Source organism: Protopterus annectens, chromosome 5.part0 (genome assembly GCF_019279795.1).
Source record: "Protopterus annectens isolate FY-2018-M chromosome 5.part0, PAN1.0, whole genome shotgun sequence".
Taxonomy (NCBI): Eukaryota; Metazoa; Chordata; order Ceratodontiformes; family Protopteridae; genus Protopterus; species Protopterus annectens.
In genome coordinates this window covers 598915779-598934698 of record NC_056735.1, presented here as the reverse complement: position 1 = coordinate 598934698, position 18920 = coordinate 598915779, and positions in this window count along the sequence as shown.

The window sequence follows — 18920 nt, the reverse complement described above, 5'->3', positions numbered from 1 at the left end:
TATTCCTCCTCTACACAGCCTACTATACCTGCTACTGTATTTGTGTCTGTGCACATTCATATTTATGTCAATAAATGGAGTGCATGTGTTACAGAGAATGTACGTCAACATATTGATGTTTGCATATTGTTGTGTCTTTCGGCTTTTCCCGGTTAGGGGTTGCCACTGCGGAACTCCGGTCCGCTACTGATTGGCTGATAGACTTTTACGTGCATAGTTGCCAGCCCTGATGCACAACCTTCAACGACGTTATGCCCATTCACGCATGTCTCCACGTAGAAGACGCTCTAGCTGAGAATTGCTTCTACGTACTAGCTGACCTACGCGGGCCGCTCCATTGGAACCGGTGCAAGCAACCCTGGCACACCTGTATCCATAATGGCATAGCCATAGTTCCTCCTACCCACCCATGTTGAGTTTCCACGTGTAACAGCCATTATCCACATGATATCGCAGCCATGACACACCTTTACACATTGCCCTCTCCAGAGCGTTACGGGCCCTACACACATTTTGTACCACCTCGTGTATTATTTGCACATACGTGCCTTTCCTGGTGTTATGGATTATGGCCATTTGCGGGTTACATGTGTAGGTGGTCACAACATGAAATACATTCCGTCTGTGTGTAATGTTGACATAGCAGTTCAACGATATTATGCCCACTGGTATGACCCTGCCTCTGGTGTGAATAGTGGTGCTCTGCTCACTCTTGGGCAGCTTTATCTGACATACGCTGCAAGCACTGTATAATACCTTAGTTGCTCTAGATTCCCTTCACAACCCATGTGTATGCTTTCTCCTTTCGGCGTTCATTCTATATATATATATATATGTATATTTAATTATTTCTTTTCATGTATTTCTTTATTTTATGTCTGTGGATATATATCTATACACACATCTGTATAGCTATATATACATATATAAGTTACATCTGAACAAAACAACGTACATTTCTTATGCTGGGAGCTGCTTACACACGCACAGGTGCACTTGCATATCCTTATTGTGAGTTACATATGTTTACTGCAACTTCTTTGTGCTTAGGTGTGCCTTATTCATTATGACAGTTCCACTTTGATTGATGGAATCCGGTTAACGTCCCCATGCGAAACACTCGTTCACCTTCATGTGTTTAAATGTTGGCTTTACAGCACAGAGGCATTCATTACACAAGAAAGTGATATGCGCTATAGCGGTACTTGAACCGGGAATGCATTTACGTTAGGCGGATGCTCTAACCACTACACTATTGGTGTTCTGCTTCATTTTTATGTATACCTATGGTTCATAGCTACCCTAACATACGCCTCACCACTTCACTTACACAGCAGGCATCCATTTTCCTGCTGGGAAAACTGCGGTACTACACATACGACATTCCCTATTCCCTACTGCTCTGGACCTGTGCTGCATGTTTACTCACTCCAAGGATATTCAGAACTCCAAAGTGTATAGTCCTGCCACATACTTGTGTTTGATTGTCAGGGTATTCATGTGGTGATCTGGGTTTAGGTTTGTCCGACTGGTGACCGGAACTTCCCTGACCCTGTTCTAATATCAGACTTAGCACATGGACGGAGTTGGTCCTGATTTTGACATTCTACCTGTCTTTTCAGATGCAGGGGTTTGGCCACCTCTGACCAGATTATTATGTTGGCACTACATAATATAGTGTGGGGGTGGTGGTTCCACTACATAATACAGGGTGGGGGGGTGTTTCCACTGGTGTTTCCATTCACATTTGACTGTTTCAGTCACATATCCGATGAATATTATTCTGGACATCACTTATGACTTCACTACAGGTATGCAATAGTACTGTCTACATATGTGACAGTTGGTTGGTGTACGTATGTGTACGGACCTCTGTAATAGTGACAGGGACAAGGCAATGACAAATCAGGGACAATCACGGACACTTCTACAATATTAGTACTATTAACTTGAAACGTGTTGACAGATTCAGAGTCATATGTATTAATACTTGTTTTCTGCAGTTAAATGCATCTATTACTCATAATTACTGTCATTGGTCATTCAAGTGTCATTCAACACCTTTCCTCCAAAGGTCACTGGTTTTGTGGGTGATTCAGAGGCTGGCCAGTTATTATGCGAATGCTCTGACCATTGGTAGGGTTGCCACATTTACATATGTCCAGGATGGACTATAATCTGAACACACCAGATTGTTTATGCCAACACATACCCACGGTCAGTACAGGGTGTAGAACATTCATTATTTTCCTAGATGAGAGCCTATTCCTGTAGCACTTTAGTTGCTTATCCTGTTTCTTGTCCGGTTTATGTATTGTACATCCAGAAATAACTGTTTTAGGCAACTGTTACATGACATATGGTACATAGTTATTTCCTACAATCACAGGACATTTGCCATTGTATCATTCTTGGTCAGGACACATGTACCCAAACAGTGACTGTCCCTCACACAGTGGGTCAGGTGGTACCCTGCTTATGTCAGCGCCTTAATCACCCTATTTCCTAGTGCCACTATGCGACTTGTGTACAATATATTCTCTCGATAATTCTTGTGGGGAGACGTGCATCACGGGCAGGTGTTTGATCCTGGTTAGTAGGTTCTGCATAACCATCTAGAGGCTGAACAGTTTCGTAAACCACTACTGCACATACGACTTCTGTCCAGATGTCTACAGGAGTGAACAGCGTGTCATGATACCAGGTCTGCTGTTTACATAGGATACGTATCCCATGAGGGATATCCAAAAATTGAACAAGGAAATAACCGTCCATTCTTTAGGATTTACGAAAATATGTTAGGGTTTTACGTGCAAGGGATACATACTTTGCAATCCTGACACTGCCTACTGCATAAGAATAGTGGTCAGTATGTGTAGCTATGGCTGCGCCAAGCTAGTCGCCCGAGTATGGCTGGATTTGGTGGCCGTTCAGGAATCGGGGGCGGGTTGTGTGCTGTAGAGGGGATGATGGGTATTCAATTATACATCCAGGTGTGTTACATTTGGATGGCCCAGTTCCATCCAGAGCATTCTGTGGGTGTGTGCCAGTGACATTTCTGTACATGTGTATTGCACATTTTAATATTCACATGTTTGTGTGATTGTGTTCTACAGTATGGCCTGTCAGGTTGTATTGCGGACGTGTATGCTTGTTCTATGTGTTTCTTTCTGATTCACACGCTGCTCCCTCATATACCTCCAGTTCACCTATTGTGCATCCAACACAGTCTCGCCTTTGTAGATTATAACATTACCCATCACCCCCACACACATATTCCAGACACTCCAGCCATCCCTTCTTTGGTTGATGACCCATGGCACAGTCAAGGGAACACATTTGCATACACTACATATGTAAGGTACCTGTATGGGTGTAAGGACTACCCTGGCATTTTTCACCTTCCACATGCTGTACAACACGCACATAGATACACGCCAGTACTTATCTTTCATGACATGGTAGGTACACTGGGGTAATACCCGTTCAACTTTTACACATCCTGCCATAAATGGCTTGGACCACATATGGGTGGATTTCTGGCCGACTGCTCTGACCATTGGTAGGGTTGCCACATTTTCATATTGCCAGCATGGGATAATTTCCGGACACAAATCAGATTCTACAGGACGACACATACCCACGGTCGTACTATGGATACTACTTTTGTTTTATGCCTACATGTTGGCTTATTGTTGTGGCAGTTTATATACTCCGTCTGTTTCGTATACTTGCTTATTCTATTTCTTGTATCGTGGTATGTTACATACAGATATTACTATTGTACGTGACTATTACATGCGATGTGGGACATACTTATGTCATACGGTCGCAGGATATTTTACACTTAGAATGGTTTTGATATGGACACAACTGCCCAGCTGTGTACTATCCCTCACAACGTGGGACAGGTGGTAACCCTGACCATTGCGCTAGATGTAGCTATTATTGGCACGCTAACATGATGCGTTTCACTTCCACTTGGTATAACTATGTACACTGCATTGGGCTACAGGCACACGGTTTTAATTGTCATTTGTTCGAGGAATGGGGACTCGATATTTGCTAACGTGCATTTGTGTTTGCTTCTTTTGTTCGCAAGAACTGTCTTGCATTCTTTGCATACATTTCAGTATCCACGGACACTTACAGGTGTGATTACTATTGCAGGCAAATTGAAATATTCAGCATTTTAGGTTGCACGTCAACAGCCGACATTTCCACGCCTCCCTGCTGCACTTCGACATGCCCCATGCACTTGCACTCGTTTCCTATGCACGTGGCTGTGGCAGCAGCGCGCCTTCATTAATATGCATATGGCACTACTGCGCCATCTACACGCCGCATGGTCAGCGCAAGCCTAATGCTGGCCTTGCGCTGAGCTTCATGAATCCCGGGGATTGTATTTTGAAAGTTAGATATGATATAATTAATAAAAGGAATGAAGTTCATATTTTTTTTATTATGAAGTATTATATTTTTTAATATGAAATATATCTTATCCATGTCAGAGAGAGGAATATCATAATTTTCTAATACTGACTTTAAAGAAAGGAATGTCTTACAAATATTTTTCCAGTTAGATGAATATTCATTATTTAACCATAAGCTTACTAAATTAAGAGTAACTAAATCAGCATGCATTTCTACATTTGGGAATGATATTCTACCTTGCTCCCAGTTTTTATAAATCCATTGAAAACTAATTCTCTGTATTTCAGGGTACCATATAAATTAGAATAGTAGTGAATTTATTTGTTTAATTTTTTGAAGGGAAGGCTATTAATGTTTGCATGTAGAATAGAATTTTCGGTAAAGTAATCATCTTTATCAATATTAATCTTTCATTTGTTGTGAAGAATATTTTATTCCAGTCTTCTAGTTGTTTTTTTAATTATATCAATTAAATGTTTGTAATTTGTTTTAATAGATTTATTCCAATTAGATTTTATAATTACACCTAAGTGTTTAAATTGCTCATTAAAAAAGTCATTATATTGCCTTAATAAAGGATTTTGTTTTTTTATCAGTAAGGTTTTTGTTTTACTTTTGTTAAATTTTCAAAATGATTTATGGAATTTATAATATGCTGTATTGATGAATCAGTGTCTCCAATATTCTATAAAATATCATCAGCAAAAAGCTGTATTGTAGAGCAATCATTTTATCAACAGCAAAACTTTTTATTTCTCTATGCGATCTAATGTAGTCAGCTAATGGTTCTAGTGCTAATTTGAATAAAAGTGGAGAGATTGGGCAGCCATACTTTTGTACCTTTCATTATTTTAAAAGGTTTTGATAAAAAGGCACAATCTTGACATATATTGAGTTTTCATAAATTCTGGGTATTAATTTAATAAAAATCAGGAGAAAATTTATGTTCCTTAAGAACTGAGAAAATATATGACCAGTCTATAGAATCAAATCCTTTATCAATATCTAGGCTAATGATAGAAAGTTCTTTTTTATTAGCAAAGTCTGTCAAAGAAAAAAGCGTAATTACTTTATCTTGAACTTTCCTGTATAAAATAAAGCATGATTGATCCTCATCTATTAAATTTGTTAACAAAGTACTTAATCTTTTCGCAAAAATGGACATAAAGATTTTGTAATCTACATTTAGGAGGGAAATGGGGTGATAGAAGGAACAGAACTTTGGGTTTTTGTCTTGTTTTAAGATAGGAGAGATCATAGCATGTTTCCATAAGGGAAAATTATTTGAGTTGTTTCTAAAGTCTTCAAAAGCATGTAATAAGATTCTTAGTATATTCTCAGGAAATAGCTTATATATTTCCGGAATTATTCCATCTAAACCTGGGGATTTATTATTCTTAAGAGCTTTGATTTGGTCTTTTAGCTTATTAAAAGATATTTTATTTAATTTATTTTGTTCTTCTGTTAATTTCTTTTTCATGTTTTCTTTAAGGATGTTATCTCTTAAGTCAGAATTGATTATTATAGAATCTGTATTATTTTCTTTATAATCTTCTTTAAAAAAATTCTTGAATATCTTGTAAATCTGTATCTATCTTAGGTTTGTTTGGACACCATATGAAATTTCTTTGATATAGTTTGTTTTTTATTCCTTTAGACTTCACACCCAGTCTATGTAGACTCTTTGAGTTTACAGAAAATGACTGTATTTTAAGTTTCTCTAAATTTATTGTTACTTTGATTTAATATTTCAATATATTTTAAGTTTAATTGTTTTAGTTCAGAATTATTGTTTATTCCATTTGCTTTAAAGTGATATTTTAGGTTGTTTATTTTTGTTTGTATATCAAGTAGTTCCTTATCTCATTCTTTTCTCTTACTTAGATACCAGCTTGTGATTCTTCCATAAAGATATGCTTTTTAGAGCATCCTACATAATTACTTTAGAGGTCTCATTATTATCAATGTCTTCTAAATACAGGTTTAATCCTTTTAGCAATCATTCTTTAAAACCATTTATTTTAATTGCATAAGCTGGGATTCTTTGCCAAAATATCAGATCATTTGGTTTAATATTAATATTAAAAACAGTAGCGTTGTGATCAGACAATGGACATGCAACTATTGAAATTTCTTGTATTTTGGAGAATATTCTCTCAGATGTAAACACTTTATCAGTAATTGTTTGGGTTACGAATCTGTATGAGTAATGTGTATAACTTAGAGAGTTCAAACTCTTTAAGTCATATATATATATATATATATATATATATATATATATATATATATATATATATATATATATATATATATTAGGTTAGATGTAGCAATTAATTAAATTTTTTTTTTTTTTTTGCTGTAGCAGTAAGATGAAATTTACCACCTTTATTAGTCTCCTTTTCCTGCTAGAATACAATTAAAATCACCAGTAATAACCTTATCTCATATTGTTTCCTTGTGATTTTAGCTCCGATACCAGGAATCAGTATACATTTACTAACGCTGTTTTATTAATGTGAAGGACGACAAGACTTAGCATTCCATCTTTATCTGAGTATTTTTTTAATTATCTTAGGAGGGATCAAAGATTTTTCCCACAATATCATATTATCCCTTCTTTCAGCATGACAATGAGACTCTAGAATAATAGAGTAGTCCTTAAATCTTAGTTTCTTTACATCCTCTTCTATTAAGTTTGTTTTTTGTAAAAAACAATATCTATTTTATTTATTTTTAAATATTTATTAAGAGTTTCTCTCTTAATTGGGTTAAGACCATTTACATTTAAAGATAAACATCTCTGAGTCCATTCTGAAAGTATGTTCCAGAATCAACAAAAATGTTATGGCCCTGCTCTAGAACCTTTTTTTATAACTTTTTACAAAACCTAGCATGGAATATATAATTCCTGTTTTGATGATACTATCATCAAAACTACCTTCTACCATCTTCCAACCCATATTTCAAGTTTATGTAATGCTTCTGCCTGTCTTTAAATTAAAGTTTTACTTTAACTCATAAAAGAAGCTTCAGCTCATTATTTTTTGAAAATAATAGTATTATCAATTCTCCTATTAAAGTTTTCAGAACAAAGATTAAGTCTCTAGTTATGTAAAACAGTCATATTAAATAGAATTTACTCATTTGTATTAGTTATCGATATACTTAATCCAAAGAATACTGTTTAACAACGTTATGTATTTATTTTAGTAGTAATATGTCTACTATCAATGAAATATAAATGTTAAACTAAAGTGTGTAAACAATTTTTAAACACCTTTCTACTTATAGTATTATATTTGAACAACTTTATTCTAGGCATTAGAATTTACTCAGCATCAGAAGTAACACTAAGAGGTAGGGTAATTGAGATGGTGAATGGTGACATTCAAGGGTGTGATTTTAGAAATTTTACTGAGGAACGAGAGCTGTCGTGGATTATTAATATGCAGGCAGACAGGTTTCCTGGTATTAATGGGAGAGCCTCCATCAAACTGGCTTTGAAAGCCAGAGGTCTCTTTAAATGAATAAGGACTGTTTTATTGTTTTATTGAATGTGTATTTTTATTGGTTAGTTTGTATTGTTGATTCAGAATGAATGTACTATATATATTTTACTTGTTTTTTGTGATTTACTGTCTGAAGAAACACATTTATTGTGTGAAAGCGCTTACCTTGTGTTACTGTTACTGAAACTGTGTTTTTTATAGTCATAGTCGTGCTTTGGTGCTGTTTTGTTTTTAGTTATAATACTAAGAAATATCACAAAGTTAACAGCCATAAATACATTGCAACTCTAAGAAAGGGTTTTAAACAGAAGAGCATTTATTTGTGATATTTATGGAATATATGTTTATAAACAATCTAAATATTGAGTAAGTTTGCATAAAGGATTTATTTTGACTTGGTTTTAGAGTACAGCAATCTATACAGAATTTCTTATTATAGAGTATTCAATTCTTACAGAATGAACTATATTATGAAATAATCTATAATAGTCCAAAGATGTCGCACTTGGAGAGTGTTAATTCTAAACAAATGTGTAACTATATATTCATGTCAGGAATGAGGTCAGTAGAAACTTCAATATAAAATGTGAGCATGACCCATTTTTTATTAGTATCTAACAAGTAAACATTAATGAATTCAGAATATTAAGCACAAATGAACAGATCTGATTGATTCAGTTAATAAGTAGAATAAAAGTTAATTAACTATCTTTATCTAAGTTATGTAGTATTCCCAGAAATAAATCATATATATATGTAATGTGTATACATGTATAATTGCACATATACACATATAAATGTACAAATAATTACATACAAATAGATAATTACAAACACATACAAGTATGTATGCAAGATGCTAAATATGCATGTCCATATATAGAAATTTAAGAGATAGCAGTAGAAGTGAACTCACATTCTCTTATAACTATTACTCACAACATTGTAGTATTTCAGTAGAAGCTAATCACTTTTCTTTTTTTTTTCTCTCCTTATTTCTTCCTTTTCCCCTTCACCTTTTCTTTCTGTTTCCTTTCTTCTTTACCCACCCTTTCCCTCCACCCTTAAAAAAAAGAGAGAAAAAGTAGCTATTTATGTATATTGTAGACTAGAACAAAGCTGTACGCACCACTTAAAAGACAACTATTCAAGATTGATTTCCTTACTTTATGTCAGGTAGAAGATAAATAACTATGTAAATGTGACTCTAATTAATGCATTCAAATAGCAATAAAGAAAGTGTATACACGTGACCAATAGAACATTCTTGCCGGAATAACATTTTTTATGACCTATATCTACTCTCTGTGGCTAACAGATTTCAAAAATCTACACCAGCATCGTCAAACCGTTATTATTCCCTGTTTTCCCATACTTAATCATGTCACATCATATCAAAGATAGAATTCTAATATCTGTTGATCTTCCTCCATTTATACTTTACCATTTGAGCTTCTCCTCTTTGTACTTTACCATTTTTGTCAAAATAAAACTACATAGGCTTTAGTATTATAGTGCTCAACATATCTGGTGAGCACAATGATTGTTTTGAATATTTCAGTTCTTAAGAACAAAACATATCTTTTCGTAATAAACTTCAGTAGATAAAGCATAAACATATAATAAATTATTAGCCACAGAGAGGGACAATATGATATGTATTGAATGAAAAAAAAATTAAGTAAAAGATATTTTATTCATCTTTTTTAGGGAGGTGGGTACTATTAAGTGCTTGAAAAAAGGTCAATATGGTTGGCCTTGATGGTTCTTAGCTTTCTATTGTGCTTATTCTGCATTTCCATCTGAATGTTTGATTCGATAGGCAATTGGCAGGTTAGACACTGTCGATGTGTTTTCAGCTTTTGTGAGCTGTTTAATCAAAGTTGAAGTATCCAAAACAATCTGACCCCTATGATATAAAAAAAATTCAGTAGCTAGATAGTAAATATTGCAGGTTCATACATTGTAATCAGTAAATCTTGTGTTTTTAACCATATGAATTGCATAGATTTTGTACATACTTTCATAGATTTTGTACATACTTTCTTGTAAGTTTAATATGGGATCATAGGCTGAATTGCAGTAATCATTTAAATTAACCATAGCTAAATATTAATCAGGCAAAGGACATTGTAGCAGAAATAAAAAGTTCTGTACACATTCAAAGCACATTTAAATAAGTATTTTGTTTTGCTCCCTAAATCTAAAACTTGAAGGTATTTCCTAACCATAATTCCATACGTTGTTCCCTAAATCTAAATCTTCCAGACACTCCTTGACACTAACTACTACAAATGTTGTTTCCAAAACCAGAAACTTCCAGTCACTTTTTAACTCTAATCCTGAGCCTCAGCCCCAACCCTAAAACTGCGACTAACTTTCTAATCTTAAAACTCCCACTCATTCTTTAACCATAAAACTTTCACTTACTCCTCATGGCCATTCTAAATAGTAATGTCACTTTACACAACAATGCCACTAGTATTACTCAGAATTCATATAGAAGTTCAAGAAACTGCTCATGGGGGGTTGAGTGGAGATGAGCATCTGGATTTGAAACTGAACCCACAAGAAGTTAAGGCTGAAACAACTGCAGTATAACCTATCAGAAAGCTTGCATGGCTCATTTTCTAACTTGTAGTATTTATAAGTTATTGCTCATTACCTGTGAACTTTAGACAGTTTTGCTTTATATAACAACCACACTCAAACATATTCATTGACATGTATGTTTACATACATGACCACAAGTGATCAGTATAATTGCTTCTGTATTTTGTCTTCTGAAGTCTCATATATGAACTAGATTGCTATATTAATTCCCATGTCTCTATTTAAAAACAAGTTATCACTCCCTAAGACAATTTAATAACTGTGTGAGAGAACATTAATAGGGCAAGTCTATACCAGGGTAGATAGCAAGACCAAAAATAATCATCTAAAATGCAAACAAATCATACAAAATAAAACTTGCTAACTTTTTTTTTAACTGAATACATTTCATGTATACAAAATGCTCAAGGAATACAAAACAGAATAAAGTAATCAATCAAATGGAATATAGTTTTTTTTCTGAGACTTTAGGGTTAACTTGATTTAATTTACACTAGTAAATATTTTCATTCATTTTGTATATTTGGGGCATTTATGACATACTGCTTTATTACTTTACTTTAGGCTGTATCAGAGCTGTTTACAAATAATACATTGCAGCATAGTCAGCCCCCCACCCCCCAAAAAAACTCAGAAAACTGCTGAATACAACTTTCTGAGTTTTCTCTTCACATGACTTGAATAAGACACTGCAAATATGAAGAGATGTTTCTCACTTACATTGAACAATATTTACTTGAATGACCCTTAAAAAAATCATTTCATAAATGATAAACACAATCTTTAGTTTTTTAAATAAAGTATACAGTCCATAGAAGCTCTCATTTCACAAATTGTCTTAATTCTACTGTGATCTTCTGCATGCAAATTATTTAAATACACTATTCAGTCTACATATTGGATGTTTCTTTTATGAAAGTTCTTGCTGTACTACAACCTTACCTGGAATCACCTCTTAATTAGCCTCATATTATAGCTAGGGTGTCAACATTCTTACAGTCTTCTAACTATTTTAAGATGTTGCGGCTTTTTCATGACATTATATTACAAGCCATGCGATCAGTGCACAGCAGGAAGTAAAGCAGTGTCAAATGTCACAGTCTCATTATTGTCGCTTGTCCACACAATAATGAAGAGCACCCCCCCCCCCCATAAATGAAGAAGCGATGCTCAAGCTTATTAGTGAAGCATACCAGAGTTGTAGCGGGAGATTCAGTTGCAAGAAGGAGACAACAGTGTATTTCATCTCACAATAAGCAGTTAAGCCGTATTTGAAGTTTCAAATGTAACCCTGATGACAAATAAAAGAAAAAGGTACGATTAATGTCAGGTCAATGTATTTATCAATATTAAAAACACAAAACATTCCTTTTTTTACAATGAAACCACCCCCACCAGGCAAACACCCCACAACACAAAACCATGCCAATTAAAAATAGGTCTGAGAGTTTTTTTTCTTTTTTTTTCGTATCTTTTGCAAACAAAGAACTAGTTTCTGAAAAGCTATAATCAACTCAGCTTTAAGCAAGAGGAAAGCCCATAAGCAACAAAGAACAGCTTCCCTGCTCTCCAGTCACACTCGCAGCATAACCTAAGTAATTTCAACACAAAAACACATCTGAACAATCTATTCATCATAGGCTTGTCAACAGACAACCAAGTCACCATCCACATCTTATAGTAACCAAGCTCCCAAATGATAACATGTATGAGTTTTATAAAAAAATGCACCTAACTTTGGGAAGATAGGAGTTATCAAATATCTCCTAATACTCATGTTTCTTATACATTAATTATAAGTATTAGAAAGTCAAATATTTAACCTAGCTATGAATCAGTAGGGCTATTATAAGAAGATTCTAAATAACAGAAAGGGTGTACAGGGAACCCCACTATCAATGCAATTTTCATATAATTCACATCTCAATACACACACAAAAGAAGAAAGAAATGTTTCTTTTAATTTAAGGGAGGGAAGAATAGCTTAACTTTTAAAGAGATCCATATGAGATGCTGTAGGGTATCTTCAAGATAGATGAAGGCATTTAGTATATTATTTGTCCCTGGTTTTCTCACTCCTTTTTTCTTTAACACAAAGTATCTCTTGCAACTTGTCATTTCAGACTGGGAAGAGCTATTTCCATGTCCTCCACTTTATCTAGTAGGTTGTTTTTTGACAAAGTCTACAGCATCTTCCAGGGTGCTAAAGATTCTTTGACCATCCTGCATAGTTATTTTAATTTTAGCTGGAAAAATGATTTGTGCTTTAATGCCCACTTTTTTTAAAGTTTTTAATAAGGGGAACACAAGTTTTCTTTTAGCTGTCACTGAGGGGGTATAATTATTGTCAAATCTTACACTTTTTTTCATTTATCTGGACAGGAGTCCCATACCAAGCAGCTCTAAATATTAAATCTTTATCTTGGGATGACAAAAAAATGATGGATCTTGCAGCAGAAGGATTTTTAGCTATAGAAACATTTGATAAAAATATGTGAGCCCGTTCTATACCAAATGATAAGGATTCAGGTAAATTAAAGTCCTAGGAAACCAGTAATTCAGAAATTGAACTAAATTATTACCTTCCATTTTTTTCTTGAATACCATCAATTCTTATGTTGTTCCTTCTTGATCTACTGTCCAAGTCCTCTACCTTTTCAAGTAACAAGTTATTTTGTTTTAAGAGGAAATCCGTCTGGCTCTCATTCTCTGTTTGCATTCCATCTAGTTCATTCGCAGATTTCTTGCTGTAAATTGATCTGAGTGCTTTGTGATAATTTCCCCTAATAGGTCTATTTCTTTCTTACTTTCCTTCTTCATGTTATCCATAATATGTTCTAGATTATCCATTTTTTTGGAGAGGTCTTGTATACTAGAGATGATTGTTTGAAGTTCCTTCTTCATAGAGTTGTCTTTGTGTAACTCATAGCTGAAGTAAATGGAATAACTTCTGACAGTAAAAAAATCCAAGTAAATAGCTTTCAGAGATGAAATTCTTTCAATTCTCTAATAACAAAGTGCTATAGCAACCAACAGAATATAATTTGTTCAGTTATTTGAAAAAAATAAGAAAATATCCTGTCAGAAAAATGATTTAAAGGCAGAGCAAGAGATTTGTGCCATCAGTCTGGCATGCTGGCCAAAACCCTATATTACACATTTCTGAATATATTGCAGTTTTAAGACATCTTTGACATATCCTAGGATCAACTTGAGACTAGCTGTACATTTATAAGTAATTGTTCTTGCCTTTCTTTTATCTAGCTACTTATTTCAAGTCATGTTTATCTGCTACTGGTTTCAAATCTTATATGCCTTTGTGTAAAGTATTAGCTTACTGTATGGCTTATTGAAGTACTCTTTCATTGACTGACACTGACATGCATATGAGTCTTTTTTTTTTTCTTTATACTGTCTTTTATTCTGTTTGAGAAGTATTTGTTTATTTTGTGCTGTTGCTGCTTTAATTATTTTTGTTTATTCTTTGTTTATTGTTCAAAAGGGAGTATTACTGCACAGTTAATATTCTTGTCATTTTATATTATTGTATTTATTAGACTAAAATGTGCAAGCAGTCCACATTTTTGCCCCTTTGTCCTTGCCGTAGAGAACCCTTATTCTGATTGTAGTATTTCTCCAAATGATTAGAGACAAAGCTTTATTTGCTGTTACAGAAAAATGTAATGGACTATTTAGAAGACTTGAAGTCTTTTCTTACAATGGTTTGAGTTATGCAACAGCTGATGATTTTCTGGATCTTTCTGATGGTATCCCATAACTTTATCATAAATTATAATAAGGTACACACTTTTTTGGCAGTGAAGGATATTGTTTGATGTGGCATGCTTTAGCTTATTTTTCCTCATAAAACCCACTGGTTCTATTCTTGATTTGTTCTATGGATGCTGCTAATGGGGGCCTACTTAAATTACTGCAACTTATAAGAACATACAAATAGATTTGTTGCAAGGTTCTTTAAACAAAATATTTTTTATCATTGCATCCTTTCTCAGTGTCTGTTTTAGTTACATGTCCACACTTGCCATAATTTATTATGTTATCCCCTACTTGCTCTTACTTCTTTTGGATATTGCTTTACTGTGTCAAAGGAGCTTTGAATGCAGTAGGTCTGCTTGCAAAGAATAGAAGGGGATTTGTCATCATCTTGTTTGACACATTGTGTGACATTAGAATACTGATATTCACAACCACTTAGCCTGAAAAAATACTTATGTCTGAAATTAAAAGCTCCAAATTAGTTCCAGTTTGATGATAGAGGCTCCTTCTGAATTTTACTGTGCAGTAAAGTATTTTGTATAAATATGTTTAGAGTTTTAAAGCCGAACATTGTGCTGCGGTTATTTGGGAAATGCACTTTTTAAGGTATGGAACACACTGCACAATAGTGGAATGTTATGTTATGTTATATTAATGCTCAAATTTACCGTGAGCATTCTTGATCATGTATAGTTGTAGTTTATACATTATTTAACATTTTTTTTCTTCATTCTGTCTTTTAGTGTCTGGTGTTTGAAGATGCACCGAATGGCGTGCTGGCAGCATGTGCTGCTGGAATGCAAGTAGTTATGATTCCAGATGAGAACCTCAATCAAGATCTTACCAGAGAGGCAACATTAGTATTACAATCGATGGAGGAGTTTAAACCAGAACAGTTTGGTCTGCCAGCATATGATGAAGTGCAATAGTGAAGTTTTGTTTGTGAAAGAAATAGTTTGCTGTGCTGTAGCCTTGTCTTTCCTAGTGCATTAATTACATTTGGACTTTTGATAAAAAAGTACCTGAATTAGAACATAACAGTATAATCAGATGCACATGTTCAAGTGCAACATTAAAATTAACTGAACATACAAGGAAACAGTTGCATAAGCTAGATAAGAAGTACGGGTTTACTAATAAATGTTCTTATGCCATTCCTTTAATGGTCTGTCTTTGATGCCATTTGAATTCTGCAGTTAAGTACATTAATGCTGTATGCCAGGGCAAAGTAGGAAAGCAGGCAGTTGCGTTCAGCATTCTGTGATTCTTTTAAATGGAGCATTTGTTCTTTATCTTATTCCAGGCCTTCTCTCTGTTCCCATTAGTATGTTACTCCCCTCGGCTTAGCTTTACACTTATCAGTTATGTAAGGTTCACATCTGTGGCATGAGGTGCACAGTTTGTGGGATGAGACGTGCTGGTGGTGGTGTGTTCTTAATGATTATGAGAAGTTCTGTTTTCTGCATTGCAGGAGCACCAATAATTGTAGTGCTCAAATATGTGTAGAAGTACCCATGCTTTCAGCAATGGTGTAATGCCCCCCAGATGGCTTCTATTGTACAAATCCCCAACTTTTACTATTTTGAAGGTATTTGCTATTATAATGTATCTTTGCCCTCTTTGAATGATAAGAGACAATATTTCTGGTTCATTCCTTCTTCCTGAGTATGCCTGTTTGTGGCCCAAGTCCCTTCTTGAACTGAGGTTGGTAGCCTTGCTGTAATTTTAACTCTGTGTGCCTCAGTCCATTGTTATTCTGAAAAAAAAAAAAAAACATTCACGCATCAGTGTTTACTGGTGTTTTCTTTTTCTTCATGCCACTGCTTAAAATGTACACCTTATGCTCAAAAAAATTGCTTGAAAAAGGTAACAGATGAATCCTTTGTATAACAAAGGACTGATTTGTCCTGGAGTCTTGGTTTGGGAGCTGTTGATAAACAATGGTGACATGCAGCTTACTGAAAAAGGAGTGCAGAATATTACATCTTTTAGGTTATATAATAGTATCTATTTATGGATGTTGATTTTCAAGTACATTAGCTTTACAGCTTTCGTTCGTCCTTGACCTGTATTATAATTGCCATCTAAGGTGAACCCTGCACTTGCAGTACATTTTGACAAACTTTAAGATTGATCTGTTATCCACTGACATGCTTCTCTCCACATGATGTGATACATCATGTTTTTATGGGAAAAAGTAATTTCATGCTAGAATACTAGGTCATGCCCTCCCAAGATTTTTCTCAAATACTCTTCTTAGCAAAAGCAAGCCTACATGCCTGGTATGCTAATGAAATTCTCTTATTTCCTTTTAGTTATCCCTTGGAGTTGTGCACTTATGATAAATACTTGACAATAGATTTCCTAACTCCATTTCTTATAGGTTAGCTTACAGCCCTATGTTAATTATGTGTATATCTGGTCAGCAGGGACATTGCTCATTGACAAGTCATGTTGTACTTCCAAACCAGTTTATAATAAACCAGCTTCTTAAAGATAGTAAATTGACAACATTGCTGCCAGTAGTTATATCTATGTAACACATCTGATACTGCAACAGTTTTCATCTCTCTTATATCAGGAGTAGATGGTACTATGTTACTTAGCATGTAGGGATTTTAGAGTCTTCTCAGTTAACTTAAACTTTTTGGTATTCCAACAAAATCATTGAAAACTTGTAAATGTTTGTCAGTGTGACTTCTTCATTGTAGAATATGGGCTGGAATTTGTACTAAACGTGCTGTGACCTAGAAGACTAGTGGAGTGAAGTCATATTGTTTCTAGTATGCTGACTAGTGGGGTGTTATACAAAGTTGCTGTAGCATAGCTGGGCATGTCCAATGAAATGACTGAATATCACAAAGCTTCTGGTTGTTAATTGTCCGATCCAGCAGAAGCTCTAAAACTACCTAAACGTAAATGTGAAGTACATATTCACAAAATCAGTAGTCACAGTGTTTATTTTTAGGCATCATTGTCTTCATATCATGCAGTTAAGTATATTGCAGCTGTAGCAGGTACTTCCTGCATCCACGTAATTGTCATACTACAAGGCAAACAACTCCTGCCCTGAAGTGGCACTAAAATATGAAAATAATGTTGTTAATTTTACAAGGTGCACCAATAAAAATGTGTATTTGTTATCATAACTACCTAGAATTCTTTCTTATGTAGAAAATGTACTTTTGTTACAAATGAGTATTTGTGCAACATTAAGAATCTTCTGAGAACTTGACATTTGTACAGTTTTTATATACCACAATGCCTTTATCTGCAGTACATCATCTTAATGTGTCCATACACCATTGTAATTTACATGTGGAGCTTATTTAATTATTTGCAGTTTTGCAGAGTCTAAGTGATGGTATTTTTTTTTGTTAAAATAGTACAAAACCGCTAGCATTTGTAATGCCAGTAAATGTTCATGTTATGAAGTATTTTTGCAAGAGCATAAGAACATACTCCAGCTGAATCGAATAAATGATTAATGGAAAGTGAAATGGGATACATATGAGCACCCAAAAATAAATAAAAATGCTGTTATAATCAGTGGGTGGTTTAGGCACTGACTTCCATTTTTTTATTCTCAACAGAGCCAAAAGTACATGGGCCTAATCTGGAAATGCTGATATCAAGTAAACAACATGAGAAAAAAAATGGTTAAAAGTCACTGACAGCATCATGTGTAAGAAGATGGGACAGAGATTCTAAAGTGGAGGGGAGATAATGCAGTCAAATTGAGCCTTGGCTCAGATAAATGTGTGTGTGTGTGTGTGTGTGTGTGTGTGTGTGTGTGTGTGTGTGTGTGTGTGTGTGTGTGTGTGTGTGTGTGTGTGTGTATGTGTGTGTGTGTGTGTGTGTGTGTGTGTGTGTTTGGTACATGTGACTGGGGTGAAGAGTTTCATATTTTTCAATAATACAGGTATGTTTTAGTTAGGTATCAAAAGTAAATTTGTATACCTGTCAAGCATACAAATGTGTCATGCTCTACTTTTGGGCTAACAACAAAATCTGTTCCTTTCACAGCTACTGTAAAGATACTAATGTCAGTGGTAATGGAGTGTGTGCATATATTTTTTCCACTGCTTCATGAGAAGTCTGAAGTGAATATACATTAAGTTGAGGAAATTGTACATCTCATGATCTTTTGATGTATAAGGCCAGAGAAGGAGTGATTTTATTGTGTGAATTAATATATGCATACCATCAGACTGTTATGCATTTACCTAAAAAGTTAATTTTAATTAGCTGTTGCAGGAATTAAACCAACCCTCCAATGTACTGTATAAATGAATAAAGATAAAAGCGGGTACATGTTCCTAAACTTAACATCAGGGCTGGTGTTAGTATTTTGGGGGGGCCCAGCAAATGTTAAGTTGGGAGCCTTCTGGGCACCGCCAGTCTAAGTATCACCCTGTCACTGCCACCTCTTCTAAGAAACCTCTTAGCTCATGCTGCAGAGTTTGAGGTAGTGTGCAAAGACTGAATTACATTATGAGAGCCCTGTGTGCCACACTATGTTGGCCCATCTCAGTGAGGGGCATTCACATTTACTGACATTTAGTTGCAACAGTGATACAGTACAAA